This window comes from Camellia sinensis, chromosome 2 (genome assembly GCF_055761805.1).
Source record: "Camellia sinensis isolate YWXY chromosome 2, ASM5576180v1, whole genome shotgun sequence".
NCBI classification, from domain to species: Eukaryota; Viridiplantae; Streptophyta; class Magnoliopsida; order Ericales; family Theaceae; genus Camellia; species Camellia sinensis.
The window spans coordinates 85,258,508-85,278,911 of record NC_138962.1 but is presented as its reverse complement, the minus strand read 5'-3'; positions in this window follow the sequence as shown (position 1 = coordinate 85,278,911).

Genomic DNA, 20,404 nt, shown 5'->3' with positions numbered 1-20,404 from the left:
TTTTAATTTTAAATATGAAAAGAAAAATAAGAAAGAGAATTAAATTATGAATCTTTGAAGAAAGGGGCTTTTAAAAATGGTTGTTTTTTGGAGACAATATCAATATAATCCCACTAGGTTATGGGCTTATCTCAAAACATCTAAGGAAGTGAAAAACCAGAAGGATAATTGATGGCTTGATGCTTGTTAACCAATTGCGAATAATGATTTGTAGGCACATTGGAGAGCATGCAACTGTTTTTGGCTTTTTCTTAGATATTGGTATGGCTTTTTGTGCATGCGCTGACTGATATAATGCAAGGACTTGCCAATCCTTGGCTGCTGGGGGCATAGGTCATAGTTAAACAACTAACTTAATGTGGTGATACTGGATGGTGGAGTTCCTGTACCATTTCTAATCGTGTGCACTCAATTATGACCTTAAGAGTCGCATATAATTGTTTTCAGTTTGTAAGTTGATTGATTCTTTTGTGGATAAGCAGTTATGTGAAGCTTCCCGAACCTTTATGTCTGTCTCATGGTTTGGTCAAGAGATTTTAAACCATTTGATAATTTTAGCATATGGGATACATTCCAACTTGATGAGAATATATATATATATATATGGATCACAAGTTTAAAAATTGTCAAAATGATCTAAATCATTGTAAAATCAATATTATAGCAGCATCGCAATACTGGGTACTTGCTCATTCCTATCTAATAAATTTCAAGACTTGGTGAGTATCAACAACCCAAATAAAGTAGAAGGGGATCAATCTTTTGTTGAAGTTTTGTTTAGTTTTGGGACCATGATTCATTTTGTTCAATGAAGGCTTTGCCTTAAAGATTGTAAGCCCATAGGACATTTGTTATGATTTTCTCTAACTTTTTGAACTGTGAAAACTCAACATGTAATTGATGACTCTCAACTTGTAGTTCAATGAGAAACAGAATCTTTAGGACTAATCTTGAAATCACTGTTTGTTATCATATATATATCTTTCATGTTGAATATTGTTATGTTTTTAAATAATTTGGGGGCGTTACAAGTTTTCTCCTCATTTCATAGAGGTTTTCTCCTCCTTACATAGAGGTTTATTTTTCTCCTTATGTGTATCCTCTTTGCATAGAGGTTCTCTTTATTTATTTCAGAATCTATTTTGTACTTCAATATAATTTAATTAACGATTTATTATCGAATATGTAATATATTAAGTCTAATACTTTTTCATCCAAAAATTAATAATTTTGATGTGCTAAGCAATAAGAAACTTTAGATAACATGACCAATTTCAATAATGTGACAAGTGTCATATTAATAAGTTAAAAAAATAAATAAATTAATAAATTAAATTAAATTAAAGGATTTGTTAGTTTGTATGACACTATTCTACTCAAAACAACACATGTCACGATTCTCAATGATCGTTTAGCAACTTGGCTTTTAAATTAAAAGAGTCAAAAATTAAATACAAAATAAAAATAAAAATTAAACAGTCACTGAAAAGCGTAAAAAAATATATCTTTAAAAATTAAGTCAAGCTCGTCAACTACTCATGTTTTTCCATACAAATAAAAAAATTATTCTCAAATAAATTATTTTTTTTTTTCACCATTTAAAAAATTACTAAAACAATCAAATCTCATATGACCCTCACAATTTTTATAAACATTTATAAAAAAATACTGCATCGAATTCTCTTCTATTTTTTTTCTTGAGCATTCATGTCATTTGTTTTGTGGATAAATTACACTTAGACCCCCTAAAGTTTGAAATTCAGACATATCAGTCCCTGGCGTTTGAAAAATTTCACTAACTCCCCTATCATTCGAATTATTTAGACGGAATGAAAATATTGGATTCAGACACTCTCTCTTTTCTTATTTTGCTTTACTTCCTTTATTTTTTTATTTTTCCCTTTTTCTTTCCTTTCCTTTACTCTACTATTTTTAAATTTTTTTTAATGTAATTTCCTCTATTTTTCTAATAGGAGTTGTTACCTTTTATATAAGCAGGTGATTTGTGAAATGTGACTATTAACCACATGGGTGAGAATATAATTTTCAGAACGTCAGGGCGTGGGATATAATTGGACCAAACTTTAGGGGGTGTTAGTGTAATTTACCTCTTTTTTTTTTTTTTTTTTGGTTATGTTGGGTATCCTTGGCTAGTTTTTGGGCATCAGACTAAATACTTATAGCTCAAACAAGCATTCCAAAACAAGTTTCCTTGTGATCCGTGCCCTTAAAGGTTTTATATTGGTTGGGAGAATTGAACCTAAGATCTAGAGGAATAGACCGCTATGCCTAGGTCTCAAGCCAATAGGCTAAGCCATTGAGGTTGAGCATTCATGTCATTCCTGATGTTGCGACTTTTTGGCAATTTACTAGTTTTAAGTTTCACTTCACCAGTGTGAAAGATATTGCTTAATTGTCTTGGTTGGGTTAGTCTGTTCTCTATTGTCATTGCATGATTTGATATTTTGTGCGTGTACCACAAATTTTTACAGACACACCATCATGCTTAAATCTAAGATGTGGTTATCTTGTTAGTAAATATATGCACATGCACTTCTGTTGATTTGATATGGACTTCACTGACATTTAGAACCTGGAGTAATTGGAATTGATTGATATTTACTTCCATTTTGGGGAATCCTTTTTATTTTTAATCCTCCAGAATTTATCATTTCATGGTAATTTGATGACCAATATATTTACATTGCGCCATTTAATTTATCATGATTTTTTTTTGATTTTTTAAAAGTCTCTGTGGTTGAGGTATTCACAGGTTTAGTCTTCTACGGTAGGAGATGAATATTTAAAGTGTATTATCATATGGAATTTCAGTAGGTTGGTTGTTACAGTACAATTTTGTTGTTGATGGAAACTTGAGGGTCCAATTGTCTTCTAATTTTGATTGTGATATCATTAAGCGACTTTTTCTTATCTTCTAACTGATCGATCTTTGAAATATAAAGGACGATGTTAAGTATATATACATATATGTATTTATATAGACATTGTAACTTACATTGGCATCTAATGTAGGTGCATTTGATTGGGTATTGCGTAGAGGGCTCTCTTTTTCTAGTCTATGAATTTATCGAGAATGGCAATTTAGATTGAAGGCATTGTATGACAAATTTAATTCTAGAATTGAATATAAGACTCACCTTGTTTTTGTCTCATTGTTAAATTGTGAACAAATAATATTTCTATGTACTCTCAGCCTCAATTCATCATATTTACAAGTAGAAAGAGAACTTGTAATTTAAGTTGCCAATGATTGAGAAAAACATTGTTGGTAGAGCTAGCTATCTTCTGCTCTTCATGTTTATGCAATCTATAATTATTCTATTTGTCAGGTATTTGTGCTAAATTTAATTGAATTACTTGATGCAGGTTTTGGGGTTGTAGGTGGTGGTGATGGTGGAGTTCTTAGGGAAATCTCTCGCCACAATACTATTATATAATTCCGAACGCCATAATTAAGTGATCCCATAGTTAAGCTTGAAGTTGCTCTTAAGGTAATTGAAACTCTTGTTGCAAATCACTGATCTGCCATAGAGATAGGTCATTGACATAGTTTTATTTTGATTATTTTAAGCCAAACTAACACATTTAAGTGCATTAAATTTTCAAGTCAAGTTTGATATATGTTTTTGCAGATTTTGTTGAGGGAATAGTTGATATGATCGAGCGGTTGATGTTGGGAGCCAAAGATTATGTTGCTCTTCTTCTTCTGTTTCTTTTTTTTCTTTTTTTTTGAAGACTTGAATTTTTTAGTACAGTGTATTTAAATATGCTTAATGGATAATGTCTATTATAAATTTAATTAATTTGTTAATTTTGTTATTTTTCATTTACAAAAAATTGTTTGGTGCTTGTAATTGATTTTTTTGTTGTAGCAAACCCATATATGATTTTTTTTTAATAAATAATTATTTGCGACAGTAAAACAATGGTCGCTAAAAGTGTTTTTTTTATTTTTTTATTTTTTTTGCGACGGCAAAATAGCTGTCGCAAAAAGTCTTTTGCGACCCCATGTGTAGTCGCATAGGCCGTCGCAAAAAGTCTTTTGCGACTGTATTTTTATTATTTGCGACGGCATGTGACGGTCGCAAAAAGTATTTTTTTTAGTAGTGAATGTTATTAATCACACTTAAAAGATGTAATGTAAATATTTTTAATCACACTTAAAATGTGTGATCGAAGTGTTATTAATCACACTTAAAAAGTGTGATTAAAAATGATCCTTTTTAATCACACTTCCAAAGATCACACTTAAAAAGTGTGATCTAAATACTTTTAATCACACTTAAAAGATGTGATCAAAATATTTTTAATCACACTTAAAAGGTGTGATCTAAATATTTTTAATCACACTTAAAAGATGTGATCTAAATATTTTTAATCACACTTAAAAAGTGTGATTAAAAATGACCACTTTTAATCACACTCCCAAAGATCACACTTTAATAAAACTTAAAAGGTGTGATTAAATAACATACATCACACAAAAAAAGTATGATCTTTATCTGTTTTTGTAGTAGTGTCAATATGTAGGCTTCGTCGAATATTTAATCTCTATAAAAAATTGCATTAATCGAATATCGATAGCCAATTAATTAGATCAAATTTGTGTCAATGGTAACTATAATTTTAAAAATAAATTATTGGCACAAATGTGTTCTCATCAAGTGGATATTGATATCCAAACAATGTGATTTTATATAGGGATAAAGTATTCAACGAGTCCTACATATTGAATAGTTTGGATCATTGATGTGGGCTCTATGGTAGGCCCATGAAGGTCCAATAACATGCTCTAGTTGGGAAACCCAACTGGAGAGAAGCTGTTCCCATCTCTTTATATTGTGTTTCTCTATTTGCCTTTCTCTATTACTTTGTATTATCTCTCTCTCTTTACCATTGACGACCGTCGTGTCCACCAATGTTTGATACTACTGCCACAATCACCTCAATCATATTCGCTATCATTCTTTGTGTTGTTTCCAGATCTCTCTCTCTCTCTCTCTCTCTCTCTCTCTATCTCTCCCTCCTCACATATACATAGTTCCCTTCTCTTTTGTTTTTTTGATCAACCAAAAAAAAAAACTTTATTGATGAAAATATACAAAGTATCATGAAATACATCAATAAAGAGGAGAGTACAAAAAGCATTACAGTGAACCATCAAGATCTCAATAAGGTTGGCACCAAGATGAACACCAAATCATCTACTAGCACATGCTCCAAGCTCCATGTTGGTGAGAAACTAACATACAGAGCAAAGCAAAAGAGGAAACAAGAAACAAGAGACAGCCAGAAACAAAAGACAAACACCATCTTAGCCAATGACAAAACAACTATTGGCACTAGGAATTCCACCCAGCAAATAGCAACAACAATCTCTTAATCCAGCAAACAGCAGCAGTATGTTTGCTTGATCAAAATCAGTATAGAATGACTAAAAACAGTAGTAGTAGAATGTTATTTATTAACAGCAGAGCAGCAACATAGCTCAACAGCAGAGCAACAATAGAGCTCATCTCCTTCAAATATACATCCTAATTTGTTTCAGGTTGAAAACAAAATCATGGATGGAATATGAATAACCAAAAGTGTGGCTCTTCAACCAAACTGCAATTCTAACCTTGATTAGCTCAATAATTTCCAAGAGATTGGGCCGGGCGCTGTTGAACACACAATCATTCCTGAGCCTCCAAATTGACCAAACAACAGCAAATGTGATGGCTTTCTAGATCTGTAATTCTTTCTTCCTAACTTTTGTGCCCAACCACCAATCAAACAAATCCATAGCAGAGCCTGGGGAAACCCAAAATAGACCCCACCAATCAATGATATCAAACCAAACTTTCCAGTTAAAAAGACAAAGAAGCAAAACATGATTAATGGACTCAGGTTCAGCTTTGCAAAAGATACACTAAGTGACATCCTCCTCTCTAAGAACACCAATATAATGAAGGAAAACAAATGTTTATACTCTACCTTTCCAAGCGTCACTAGTATCGCCTTCACTGCATCTACTAATGAGAACCAACGAGGCAGCTCATCGTCTGACCTAATCATGTCCCTGGAGTGTTTATTAGCATTGAACAACGAAATGAAAGATACCAACACTCTGACAAGGAATAATATTTAGCAAACATGGATAGTGACTTAGGTGAGTTGGAATTAAGATTTGACGAGAAAATATAAAAATACCTATTTTATTGTTTTCCTCGGGTAAAATATGCAAAATTGCCAAAACTAATGAAATTTCATTGACCTTACTAATTTTGAGTCTAAGTTAATGTAACTTCTTAGACCTCATTTATTTTTAGGGCAAATTATATATACCCCCTCGAGATTTAGCAAAATTACAGATACCCCCCTGAAGTTTGAGAAATTACAAATACCCCCCTCCCCGAAGGTTTTATTTGCATAACAAATTAGGGGGTAATTTGTTATGAAAACATAAATCTCAGGGGACAATTTGTTATGAAAATATAAACCTCAAGGTGGTATCTGTAATTTAGCTAAATCTCAAGAGAGGTATATGTATTTTATGAAATGATGTATATGTATTTCATATACAAGTTAGTGAAATTTCACTAACTCAATGAATTTTCACTAGCTAAGAGTGAAAACTTAATTGACTTTGAATTATATATATATTGGTGTATAATTTTATACTACTTATCCATCAATTGAAAATTTTCTTATCTTGAAAGTTTTAAATTTGACTGTGCTTTTAGCTAGGGTTTAAAGTTTACACCAAAAAAAAAAAAAAAAAAATGATTTGCACTAACACAATGAAATTTATTTAATTGTGTTACTTCAAAGAAATTTTATTATGCTTTTAGCTATTAATTAATTAATTTTTTTTGAAAGTCAGTGAAATTCCACTTCTCCAAAGAGTTGCCAGAAAAATGTTGCTGACAAATGACAGTGGTCATCGAAAAGTTGTCATTGACAGTTAGATGTAGTGCTGGCAACCAGAAGTAGCAGCCTCAAGTATCAATGGGTCCTTTTGGGAAGAAGATTTGCGGCTAAAATAGTCACAAAAGATAAAATAAGCTATTTTAATCACAACAAACAAAATATCGCATCCAACCCATAATCATTACACTCTTTTCTCATAAAAAAAGTCAAAAAAACCAAAAAATCTTTCCCAAACCAAGCTTTTTAACCCAAGCTAAAAAAGTCAAAAAGCCAACCCACTTCCCAAATCAATCTAATAGCAGTCCAAAAATATGTTGCCGACAATTGACAGTGGTCATCGAAAAGTTGTCGCTGATAGCTAGATGAGGTCGCTGGCAACCGGAGGTAGCGGCCTCAAGTATCAATGGCAGTCGAAGGTGTTGGTATAATAAAACTAGAGTACGGATAGTTTTGTTCATAAAGACGTTCCTTAAACTGATAAGTATATTTTAGTCGTCCTTAAACTAACACTACAAAATTGAATAAAAAAAATCTCAAAAATTTGACAAAAATTGAAAAAAAATATATAAAAATAAAAAAAGCAACTTTTTTATGCCAATCCCAAATTTTAGTTTTTAGCCAATACAACACCGTTTAAATCTGTGTTTTAAGCGTGCAGTCGTGTCCCCATTGGCAGTTGGTTCAAAGCAAATCATATTTATTGGGTTTTAATTATGGATTAGTTGTTAAATAGAGCATCTATCTGCCTTGCCACAACAATAAATTAAGAATAATGTTATATACATCAATTAGTGTACTAACTAGTGTATCAATTAATGATGCAGTATAATTTAAGAGGTTTTTGATATTTGTAATGTGATAAATGAGTGAGATCAATGATAATATCATAACTAGTGTACATTAATTGGTGCATGTAGCACCACCGATAAATTAATAAGGGTTTTGTTAATGCATTTAATAGAAAAGGCCATAAATATATTTTGCAAGAGACTAAACTATCCTTTTTTCTAAGAGTTCCTTCTATTTTAACCTTACTTTTTTTTTTTTTGAAACTTTTTTTTTCTCATAAAAGTATCTTTATTTTTAAATAAAAAAATATTAAAATTTAAAAAAATTAATATTTTTTATCATAAAAGTAAATGCCGTTTAAATTTAATATATATATATATATATGGTGTAAGAAAAATAAAATACATAATTTTTGAGATTTTAAAAAAAAATTGTATTTATTTTTATAACAAATATAAAACAAAAATATATGCCTTTTACTTTTTTTAATTTTTATATTCATTTTTCTTACACTGTATAATTTAATTATGATTGAAAATAGAGGATATTTAAAATTTAAAAAAAAAATCACAAAATATTATTTAAAAATAAAGGCATTTATTTTTATGAAAAACAATTAACATAAAAAACAAATTTTATTATGAAAAGCATATAAGGTTAAAATAGAAAGAATTAGAAAAAAGGATAGTTTTGTCTTTTGCAAAGTATATTTATGGTCTTTTCCATTTTCTATGATAGTAATGGTAGTTCAGTGTATTAAATACATCCTTTGCAAGTGTCTTAAGGGCACTTGTTAGCAAATGAATAATAATATATCTATTAATTAGTATACTAAATAATGTGTGGCATAATTTAAATTTTTTTTGATATTTATAATTTGTATAATGAATGAGGTCAATAATAATGTCATAATAGTGTTGGTACAATAGTAAATATACTAATTAGTGCATATAGTACTACCGGTTAACAAAACCAGTGAAAATGCCTTCATGTTATTACCAATAAATGCTTTCACATTTTAGTGACCCATCCTAAAAACTAAATATTATTGAATAATGTTATATGCCGAAATTAGTATATCAATTAGTGTACTAACAAATGATGTGACATAATTTTAAAAATTTTGAGTATTTATAATTTGTGCAATGGGTGGAGTCAATAATAATGTCATAATATATGTTGGTATACTAATTGGCCAATTAGTGCATACAGTACCACCGAATATTATTAGGCAAATGTTAACAAGAGCCCCCATGACACTTGTTAATATTGGGAATATATGAAAAAATGCATTAAAAGTGTAAAATGAATATAAAGTATTTTGAAATTCATAAAAGTGTATTGAATTTAGTAATAAATGCCTCAGGATTGATATTTCTTTTGTTTTTTTTTTTTTTGCCCTAGGGACACTTGTTAGCAAGACTGATATTTTACTAGGGTTAATTACGCTTCTCACTGTTTGATTCAAATTTTATTTCAGTCCTTAATTTCAAATTGAACAATTTAATTATTACAATTTAAGTGTAGTTTCAATTTGGTCATTTCGTTCAAACCGGAGATTAAAGTTATTGACACAAATTATTAAAAATAAATAAAAAATAAAAAATCAATAAATTTTTTTTTTATGCTAATCCCAAATTCACTTTAGTTTCTAAAAATGTAGTTAATACAACACTATATAAATCTGTGTTTTGGGCAACGCTATAGTACACACCTCTCAAAAGATATGTAGCATATGTACAATTGTTACACATTTTTGTGGTATATGTTATGTATTTTGTGATAAATATTATAGTTGTTCCCATTTTTTTATTAGAAAATATTTAAATAAAAAATATGTAACATTACTATAAAAATACGTAATATTACCACAAATGTATAACTTTATTTGTGAATAATAAATTATCATAACTTTATTAAAAAAAATTATAATATTTATTATAAAAATACGTAACAAAATACTTATGATATTCACCTTTTAAGATTGTGTTACCATAGAATTTTCTAAATAGTAATTATAATAATATTTAGTTTGTATAGGTTGGGTCACTAAAATGCGAAAGCATTTATTGGTAATAAGATTAACATGAAGGCAATATTAATTTATTACTGTGGAACGTATCACTTGGCAGTGCTATGTGATACCCTTTCCGTGAATAAAGATTGGGACTCCCTTTCTCCCATTCTTTTTGACTCTTTTTTTTTTTTTGATTGGTTATTTTTTTTTTCTTCTTCTCCAATCACCACCCGCTACATGTGTATGGAGGTGGTGGGGATTGAAGTTTGAGGGGATCTAAATCACTGCTGCCTTTCAATATACAAAAAAAATTTCATTACTGTGGCAAAGCAAATACTCTATTTAACCACTAAGAGTATCTCCACTCGAACTTTCAAAATTTGGTACGTCAAATTTTTTTTAAAAAACTTGAGTGACATGAAAACTCTTCACCCGTTTTATCAAATATTTTATTTTTATATTATTTTTAAAATTTGGTTGTTTTATTTGAAGACCAAAAATAAATAAAAAAAAATAAGGGATCTTCATGTCAAAATTGACATGAAAGGATGATGTCAAATGCCTCATCAGCTTTTGGCACACCGAATGAAATTAATGCTTGATGCCAAAATATAGTTGTTGAAGTACCACATCAGATTTGAATATTAGGTGAATGTGTTCTAAGAGGGTGTTTGGCAAGTAACAATTTTAATTTTTTACGAAAAGACATACAAAAAAAATTAAATAAATAAAAAAATAGATATAATTAGATATTTTAACTTTTTAACTATTTTAACTAAAATACCAACACTCCAAACTGCCAACGGGGACGCGACTGTGCGCTCCTTTAGTGTCTTCACTTTAATGTTTTGACTCCATTATATATTTTGGATTAATACACTTAATCTCAAAATTATTATTTATACTACTTTGGTTATAAAAATTTGTAATTTGTTATATTTTAGTTCCTAACCTTAATAATATTGAAAATCAATAACAGGAGAAGGGACACTTTTACTATTTTACCAAATCAAAACAATAAAATTAAATGATTAAGAACAAAAAAGCAAGAAAGACATACTATAGCGAATAAATTAAACAAAATGCTACCAAAAAAAAAAAAATTTGTATTCTTTCGAAACTATGTGTGTCTACTTAATTATTTTAATTTTGTTAAGACTTCATGTGAAATTTTAAATTAATACCCCTCTTCCCATTAGTGATTTTAGATGGCATTGGTGCTAGAAATTAAAATGTAACAAATATCATATTTTAGGGATCAAAGTGAAGCAATTAAATTTTTTGATTAATTACAACAAGACAATATCACTTTACTCTCGTTATCTATAAACTGAAACATTTTTATCTCTTCAACTATAAAAATGTTCACTTTCTCCTTGAGGTCTCAGGCTCTCTCACCAACACACAAACAAGCTAAAACATTAAGAGGCCCACTAGATTTCTCTACCTATGCAAAATATATAAATGAATACATGGTTAATTGCACTAATAGTCCAAAAGTAATGTTATGTTACACTTTAGTCTTTAACTTTTTAGATTAATAAAAAAAATGTATACTTTTGAAGTATATTTAATTAGTTTAATTTTATTAAGACTTCATGTGAAATTTTAAATTAATACCCCTCTTCCCATTAGTGATTTTAGATGGCATTGAAACTAGAAATTAAAATGTAACAAATATCATATTTTAGGGATAAAAGTGAAGCAATTATAAATTTTGGTTAGTTACAAGACTCTATATATCAACAATTAGAATATCAATTTACTGTACTTATTTATAAACTCATATTTTGATCTCTTCAATTATAAAAATGTTCACTTTTGCTCATTCTATACTCCCTCCAAACCACCTTCAAAAGAGTTTATGTATACGATTTTTATAATTGAGAGGGTCAATTTGTACAGATTCATAGATAAATGAAATAAAGTGATATTTGCTAATAATTAAAGGGTCTTGGTGTAATTAATCTAAAAAGTTAAAGACTAAAGTGTAATGTAACATTACTTTTGGGACTATTAGTGCAATTAACCATATATGCCTTTGTTTGGCATAAGCTAAAATGATTTTTTTGGCTAAAATAGCCACAAAAAGACAAAATAGACTTTTTACTCCAATAAGATAAAATCTCACATTTAAATCATAATCATTTCATTTTTTCTTTCACAAAAGTCAAAAAAATTAAAAAATCAACTCACATTCTAAACGAACCCTATATATATATATATATATATATGCATGCATAGGTGTGGAGAAATCTAATTAATGTTTTAGCTTGTTTTGTGTGTTAGTGAGAGGACCTAAGACCTCAAGGAGAAAGCCTCTGCAATCTAAGCCAAGGAGCTTAAAGTGACATTCATTTTTGCTTCTGGTGTGCTTTTTGGAGATTTAAGGTACCTTTCTTTGAAAACAATTTCTCTCTAATTTGCTTATAATTTTTTTTTTTGGCTCTGATGATTAAATTCCTATTTATGTTGTTCCCACCATTTAGAACAACATATGTTTTGAATGTAATCAAACACACTAATTTAGAGTAATAGAAAAAAAAATTATTAGTTGGTTAAATTTGATGTCTTGGTTGAGATTGAAAATAAAACAAGAAAGTATTCTCCATGGAAGGTGTTTTTAAAGCACTTATTGGGGGGGAAAACTCCTGTTTGGAGCCAAATCCACTTGAAATTTGGATTTGGTTTTATTTATTTATTATCTTTGTGTGTTTATGTGTGTGTTTGGAGTTAACTAGGATTTTAGAGAAATTAATTTCCCTAATTTGTTTGGTTTTTGATGAAGAAGTTGAAAGAGAATTTTGTGTATAGTGGAGGCTCAAGCGATAAAAATAAAAAATATAGTGAAAATATCTCTATAAATATATATAAATGGTTAAATCTTAAATTATCAAACAAGACACTTTATCATTAATCTTAAACTATTGACAAATTAGAAAGAGGGCAAGCATGTTTTCATTGGATACAAAAATAGTCCCATCATACGCTACACCTCTTTACTTCTCTCAATCAAGACAGAAAAAAATGCCTCTTCATCAGAATTATTTTGATTGTGAAGGTTAGATATGTTGTTATAAATTTTAAATAAAAATTATATCATCAAAAAAATAAAACTACATTACAAAAAAATTATAGAGGGTCATAACTAGATTTTTTTGTCTAGGCCCCCAAATAAATGCCCTTACTGCAAGAACGGGAAAGCCATCAAAAAGTAGAGAACTCATGAAAGGGGTGGTAATCTATGTAAATATATCACATTCGAACATTCTAGACCAAATGTAGAATGTAATTAGTAGTAATTGTTGCGTTTGAATTTTGGATTTTAGTAATCGATTATTAGATTTTGTTGACTTTTTAACTATTTTAAGTTAATAGTCTGTTACATGTAATATTTTTCATATTTATAATTACTTTTCTATTGATTGAAAAAAAATATAAAAATTAATAAAATGTTTATTAAATATAAATCAATATTGCACCAAGGCTAGCAAATGCCCCTATTAATTAAATATAGAATTCAAGAATCATATTAAGAGTATATATTTGGAATACTAATGCATGTAATTAAATTAAATATTTTGTAATATGAAAATAAATTTGTTCACACACTTTTTTAGTATATGAACAATACAAAATATAATTGGTTTAAATATGTGGACTTTATACCCAAAATATATAATGACCCCACCCAAAATGATAGGCTCCACTATTCTCAACCAATTAAAATGTGTGTAATGTGTGAATAAAATCGGACTCTTTGGACAATATTCTATTGAGACTTGAGTTGTATTTCTATTTATGGATTCAAAATGAGTAGATTTGGACATTATTATCAAAGAAATAAGTCTTCAATTTAAATTTGACATCTTACTTTATAGAGATATCAACAATAAATAAGTAAGGAGGATTTAAGTTCTTTATTGCGAGTAGATTTCAAATGATAAGGTGCAAAATAGTTGCCTCAAATCCATGATGACAAGGATTTTGGTCATATGGTGTTCAAAAAAAATAAAAAAGTATTTTGGTCATACAAGTATCATACTAAAATATTTAAATCACAAGTTTCCCCCTTAGTCTTTAATCCAATTCTAACAACTAACTATGCCAAGAATTTGCAAATTTAGTCCCTGAATCCCTTAATCTCATTTATTTTTCCATTGAATAATGTTAGGGTGACAACATTTCAGTATCATTTGATGTGACATCTTATATGACACCACATCATTTGATGGACTCAACCTTTTATTTATAAAGCAATAACACTAATATTTTATGCAGTCCATCAAATGATATGATTAATGTCACACGCCACCTCAAATGGTACTTAAATGTGGGCAACTTAGCATTATTTTTAACAAAATGCAACCATAATTCCAAAATTGAATGCTCATGAGGGTCATCAATTAATACTTCCCTTAACTTGCTACATTTATTATAATTTTTAAGACATTTTACACAAGTAAATCCATTTAAATGAAAAGAATGGTGTACCCACTAGAAATTGAAAAATCTAACTTTTTTTTCTTCTTTTAAATGCAAAAGTAAATGAGATTGTAGTATTCTTGTCAACTTATGTTGTTATTTCTAATCACTAACAAGTCAATCTCCTTCACTAGTTGAGCATTCCATTCTCTAGCAACTGAAGAATCACCTTGCCTCAACAAGTCAAGTCTAAAAATTCTCTAAAAGCTCTCCAATGGCATCTCCAGACAGGTATTTCAATCTCCATTGCTAGTTCTTTACTCTTGAAGATGATGGCTATTTCTTTGTCTATGTAAAATGATCCTCTCATATAATTGATTCAACTTCTACTGACGCACCCATCATATGTAATTTTTTTATCTCTGTTCAAGCCAACGATTCTGGTTTTACTTTTTTAAAAATAATGGTTGAGTTTGAGTTTTTTATTTATTTGTGTTTTGCTGTCTTCAGTGAATTTTTATTACATATTTAATCTCTTTTTTTTTTTTTGGGGGGGGGGGGGCTGGGTGCCGGGGCGGGGGGAGGTAATTACAAAAAAAAAAAAAAATTATATGGTTTGAGTCTTCAAACAAAACAATCCCTAAGTTTTTAATTTTGTCAATTTAAACCCTATTTTTTTTAAATATATTTTTTCAATCTAAATCATTCACTTATTTTTGTTAAATAAAACTGACGGAAAAGTGTAGTTTAGTTATTAAACTCAAAGTAGATATAAATAAAATGTCTAAAATTTTATTTTCATTAAGTTTAATGACTAAAATACATATTTTTCTATTAATTTTACTTAACAAAAATAAATAAATGGTTTAAATTGAAAACATATCAAAATTTTAAGGTTTAAATTGATAAAATTAAAAACTCATGGTTTATTTTATTACAACAGTCAAACCCTAAGTTTTTTATTTTATTTTATTGATTTTTTATAATTGCTCCATTTTTTTTAAATCCACCTTATTTAAATGCATTTAAAAAATAAAATATTTGTGAAAAAATCTAAAATGAATTCAATAAATACAAACAATATGAAAATATACTATTTTTGTATTTTTTTTGAATTTAGTAAAGTTTTCAAAGATTTTTTTCATAAATTTTAAGTGAATCTAGATTAAAAAAAGTAAAAAAAAGAAATTAATTAAAATATTAAAAAGATAGATTGAAAACTCCAAAAACCAAATAGAGTGATTAATATGTTGTATTTTTGATTGATATAATCTTTTTATTATTAATTTTTTTTTTTTTTTTTTTTAAATTGGGAGTTGGGTCCTAGACGGGGACCTTGGGGCCCATCCGAAGAATATAACCTCGAGGATCAAACAACATTCCGCAATCGAGAGGGATTGATAGAATCGAACATGAGTTAGGCATATGAGATGCAAACTTATTGGTCAGCTAAGTTAGCCCTCAGGGGTTTTTGTTTAATATATTCTAATTCAGCATGTTTGAAAGGAATTTGGTAAAAACTGAATTCCTTGATTTTTCAAATTCCCACAATAAATATTCACCAACTCCCATTGATAGATACAAGCATGAATAAGTATTCAATGTTAACGTCATCTACAAATCTCTAACATTTGTATTCATTGATCATTATAAGATTTACAAAAGGTATTTCACATGCAAATATACATTCAACATTTCTAAAATATGAATCTATAGCATGTGGCACCACAACCTAAATACAAGTAATGCCCTCATAGGTTACAAATTCCAAAGCTTATGCTTGGTTACACAAAAATAGTTATCGGAACCCATACGAGTAAAGCCTTTGGCTTGTCAAAATAACAACAAAAGAAAAGAGCCGTATGCCCTCAAAACATTTCCACGCCTTCAACTTGCCGGAAACACCACGTCTTTCCCTACACCAAATCCACTAGGGTGAGCACTATGCCCAGTAAGAGAATTATTAGCAAAAATACATTTTTACATAATCTCATGAGATGAATGCAATTGACATGTCATGCTTAAAAATACATACTTTTGCCTTTTGGAAAATCTTATGCAAAATGCCAATTTGATAACACAATGATCCCACAAATTCAATGTGATTTTAGATAGGGTGGTAAATACGACACAAATAATCCCTATGTTGGTATCTGCAAGTAGGCATAACAAGTACTATCAATCTCCACTTTACTGGTCCCTCACTGGAAGGCACGTGCTTACTCCGCGCTTGTTTTTGGTCTTTCACCATAGACACTCAGGCCAACTTAACCAATACCCAACTATACCCTCTATCCGGACTTACTAACGTATGTACCCTAAAACAAATCAAATGGTCTTGTTCTACAAAACAATTCTTTTCTCGAAACAAAAGTTTTTGAAATCAATGATAACAAAGGAAATTGAATGGAAATGCGATATGCAACAATGTACTTGAATAATTCCAATCTCAATTTCCACCACACAATCTTCTATTGTGTTCAAAATTTCCATACCTCTTCACAAGGTAATTTCACAATAATTTCATCGAGAGATAAATAACAATACCCTTTTTCATGCATCTTCCACATGTGAACCATCCATTTCAAATTTAGTCACTTCAAGGAAATTCAATGATATATGTGGGGACATATTTTGTGAATAACAACGCATGGCTAAGGTGACGCTGAAGTGTCAGCCGAGGTGCCACGTGGCCTGGTCATACCGCCGAGATGATATTGGCTAGGCCGAGGTAATCTGCAGAGATACTGGAATCTGAGATAAGTAGATAAGGGACAAGAGTCCTAGAACAAGAAATGATATCAATCTGGACAGAGATAAGGCTCAAGAAGAGTTTATCTCTATTTATATGAGAGTCCAAGATGAGCATGGAGCCTGAGTCCATTGAAGTGAGGCTTCTAAGGAGATCAGGTCACTGTTGGTCATAAAAGCAAAACACCCTCCTGGGTCTAAAGTAAGTTAGTTTTTTTTTTTTTTTTTTTTTTTAGTTTAAGCACTATTTGCTATCTTTGAGAGATATTGTTTATTGCCTTGATTGTCGGAGTGCCCCCAGATGGACGAACCACCGCGAAATTCTCATCTTCTTGTTATAGGTTGTTGGGCTTAATCTATTCTGCTGATGCTCTCTAGCTGAGTTTCCCTTTTGGTTATGTAGTCGGAAATCAACACCCACAATATACTATATGTCAACTTCCAAAACCAAACATTTCTCATCGTTCCAAACATTTTCCGCATTAAATAAAAACATGGTATTTCTCCATAGTTTATTCACCATAACATTTTATAAATCATGGATTTCATAACATCTCAACATTTTCCAAAACTCCTAATTTCTAGGGTTTCACCAAAACTTGATTTTTCTCCCATTTTTGATAAGGTCTAACCCAAGATACACACACATGGCAACATTTCTTATACTCTTAAAGATTTGGAGCAAAATATGGAGGAAACCCACTTTAAAGATCATTGGAAGCACATAACCCAAAATCACAAGTTCAAACACAAGGTAAAGCTCCAAAATAAACATGCATGGATTTCGCAAAAATGTATATATATATATATATATAACTCTAAGAAAACCCCTATCTCAACCTTTGGAAAATGAGAGAGAAGAAAACTCCCAAATTTGACAGTGTTGAAACTCGATCTCCACTGCACACAATGTAGCCCTTGAAGAGTTCTCCAACTTTGATAAAGGGACTAGGGTCAAAACTTTAATGGATTTGGAGAAATTAAGGGTTTAATGTAGTTTGGTGAGGAAAAAGTAGAGAGAATGAGGAGAAATGTGTTTTAGAGAGAGAGAGAGAGAGAGAGAGATGAAGGAAAAGTAAGGTGGGTGTTTAGCCCAAGAATAAAAAAAGCAGAAATTTTTGGACTTAGCGCACTTACGCACGTGCAACACTCTCCCCCGCACGTGCAGCTCATTCCTCCACACCCATCCTCCGCTCGTGCAATTAAAGCAGTACTGCACCATCAACAACCTCATATCACTGCACGTGCGGCCCAAGCCCCTGCACATGCGGTCCTATCTTCCTCCCAAGAATTTCACTAGCTGAACCTGAGATAGCCCTAATCCAATTTGTGCCTTTCAAAACGAGTGAAATTTAACTCCAAAGCAAAATAAAGGCGAGAATCTGAAGAATGTTTCAAGAACGGTGAACCCAAATAGCCGACAAGACTTCAAATTAATCCTTGACACTCCTAACACGAGTCAGCTAATCACAAATAAAAAGGAAAACAAGACGGGTTACGTACCCGGTCATCACAGATCAACTAAGTTAGCCCTCAGGGGTTTTTGTTTAATATATTTTAATTCAACATGTTTGAAAGGGATTTGGTAAAAACTGAATTCCTTGATTTTTCTTAACTCTTTACTATGTATTGATTTGTGCAACTTCAAACGCAAATGGATCTCTTGGATGAAAACTTGTGTGTCTACAGTAAGGATTTCCATTCTCGTGAATGGTGCCCCAACTAAGGAATTCTCATCACAAAGAGGGCTTAGGCAGGGCGATCCGCTATCACCTTTCTTATTCAATATAGTGGCTGAGGGGTTAAACATTCTTTTGAACAGAGCAATCAATCTTGGTATTCTTAGAGGTGTTCATGTTGGATCCAAAGATGTCCTCTTGTCTCACCTACAATTTGCAGATGACTCAATTCTTTTTGCTGAGGCAGATTGGGATCAAATGGTACTTATCAAAAGAATCCTTAGATGCTTTGAAATCCTATCTGGGCTTAGAATTAATTATCACAAAAGCGTGGTGTGTGGTGTCGGTGTATCTGATACTTTATTGCTCTCCTTTGCACATCTTCTTAATTGTAAAGTCCATAGCCTTCCTTTGAAATTTCTGGGACTGCCTCTAGGTGCCAATCCTGGTAAAAAATCTACCTGGAAGCCTGTGATTGACAAGATCAGATCTAAACTTGCAGGGTGGAAGAGGAAACTGCTATCTTTTGCAGGTAGATTAACTCTAATCAAGTCTACTCTATCTAGTTTACCAGTTTACTTTCTCTCTTTATTTAAGATGCCAGAAGGTGTGGCAAGAGAATTTGAAAAGATTGAGGCAGCTTTTTTATGGGGCAGTAATGATCTTAAAAGGAAAGTGCATTTAGTGAAATGGGGGGAGGTAACTAAGAGCTTGGACCAAGGGGGCCTGGGTATCAGAAGAATAAGAGATGTGAATGCTTGTCTATTGCTCAAATGGTGGTGGAAATTTGGAACTCAAGTAAATTCTCTTTGGAGGAGAGCTATATGCAGCAAATACAATATTGATGAGGCTAGTTGGCATCCACCTCTAAAGTCCTCCTACAAACATTCTAGAGTTTGGAAGGACATTTTATCTATTGGGATTCATAGCACAAGTATTTACAATCTCTATATAGATAACTGCCAAATCCAAGTGGGGGATGGGAGTAGGATTAAATTTTGGCATGACAGATGGTGTGGCAGCTCTAGTCTCAAGTTTTCTTTTCCCCTTCTCTTTAATCTTTCAACAGATAAAGAAGGCTCTCTACAACAATTCATGGCAAGAAAATCCAGCTCAAACAATTGGAATTTTCCTATTAGGAGAGTGCTCTTCACTTGGGAATTGGAAGAAGAAGTTAACTTACTTGGTCTACTATCTTCAGCTCCCTCTCTGTCAACTGGCAGGCCTGATCATCTTATCTGGGCTTCAGCATCTCCAAATCCTGGTGTATATTCTGTGTCCTCTCTCTACTCTGCTTCTAACTCTACTCTAGGGCCTCACTTAAAAATCTGTAAGCATATTTGGAATGGGGCTGTCCCCCCTAAGGTTTCATTCTTTAGTTGGCTGGCATGGAAAAACAAAATCAAGACAGCAGTGTTTATGCACAGAATTGGCATTTTAGATGTTTCTGCTTCCCTCATCTGCCCATTTTGTTGTTCAGAATCTGAATCTGCTGTCCATATCTTGCTTCATTGCCCATTTTCTTGGTTGATTTGGTCGTCTATAATTAATGAGTGGGGGTTCTCTTGGTGCATTCAAGGATCAGTGGATGATCTCCTCCAATGGTGGATGTCTGTCAAGTTCAAGAACATTGATAGGTTAATTTGGAGAGCCATCCCCCTTATTGTTCTTTGGTCGCTTTGGAAACTTAGGAATGAATGTGTCTTTGCAGAGGCTCAACCTAGTCTCTCTGGCTTGAGTGATAATATCAAATTCAGAGCAGCACTTTGGCTGAAAGCATCTATTAAAGATCTCCCCTACTCCGTTGATG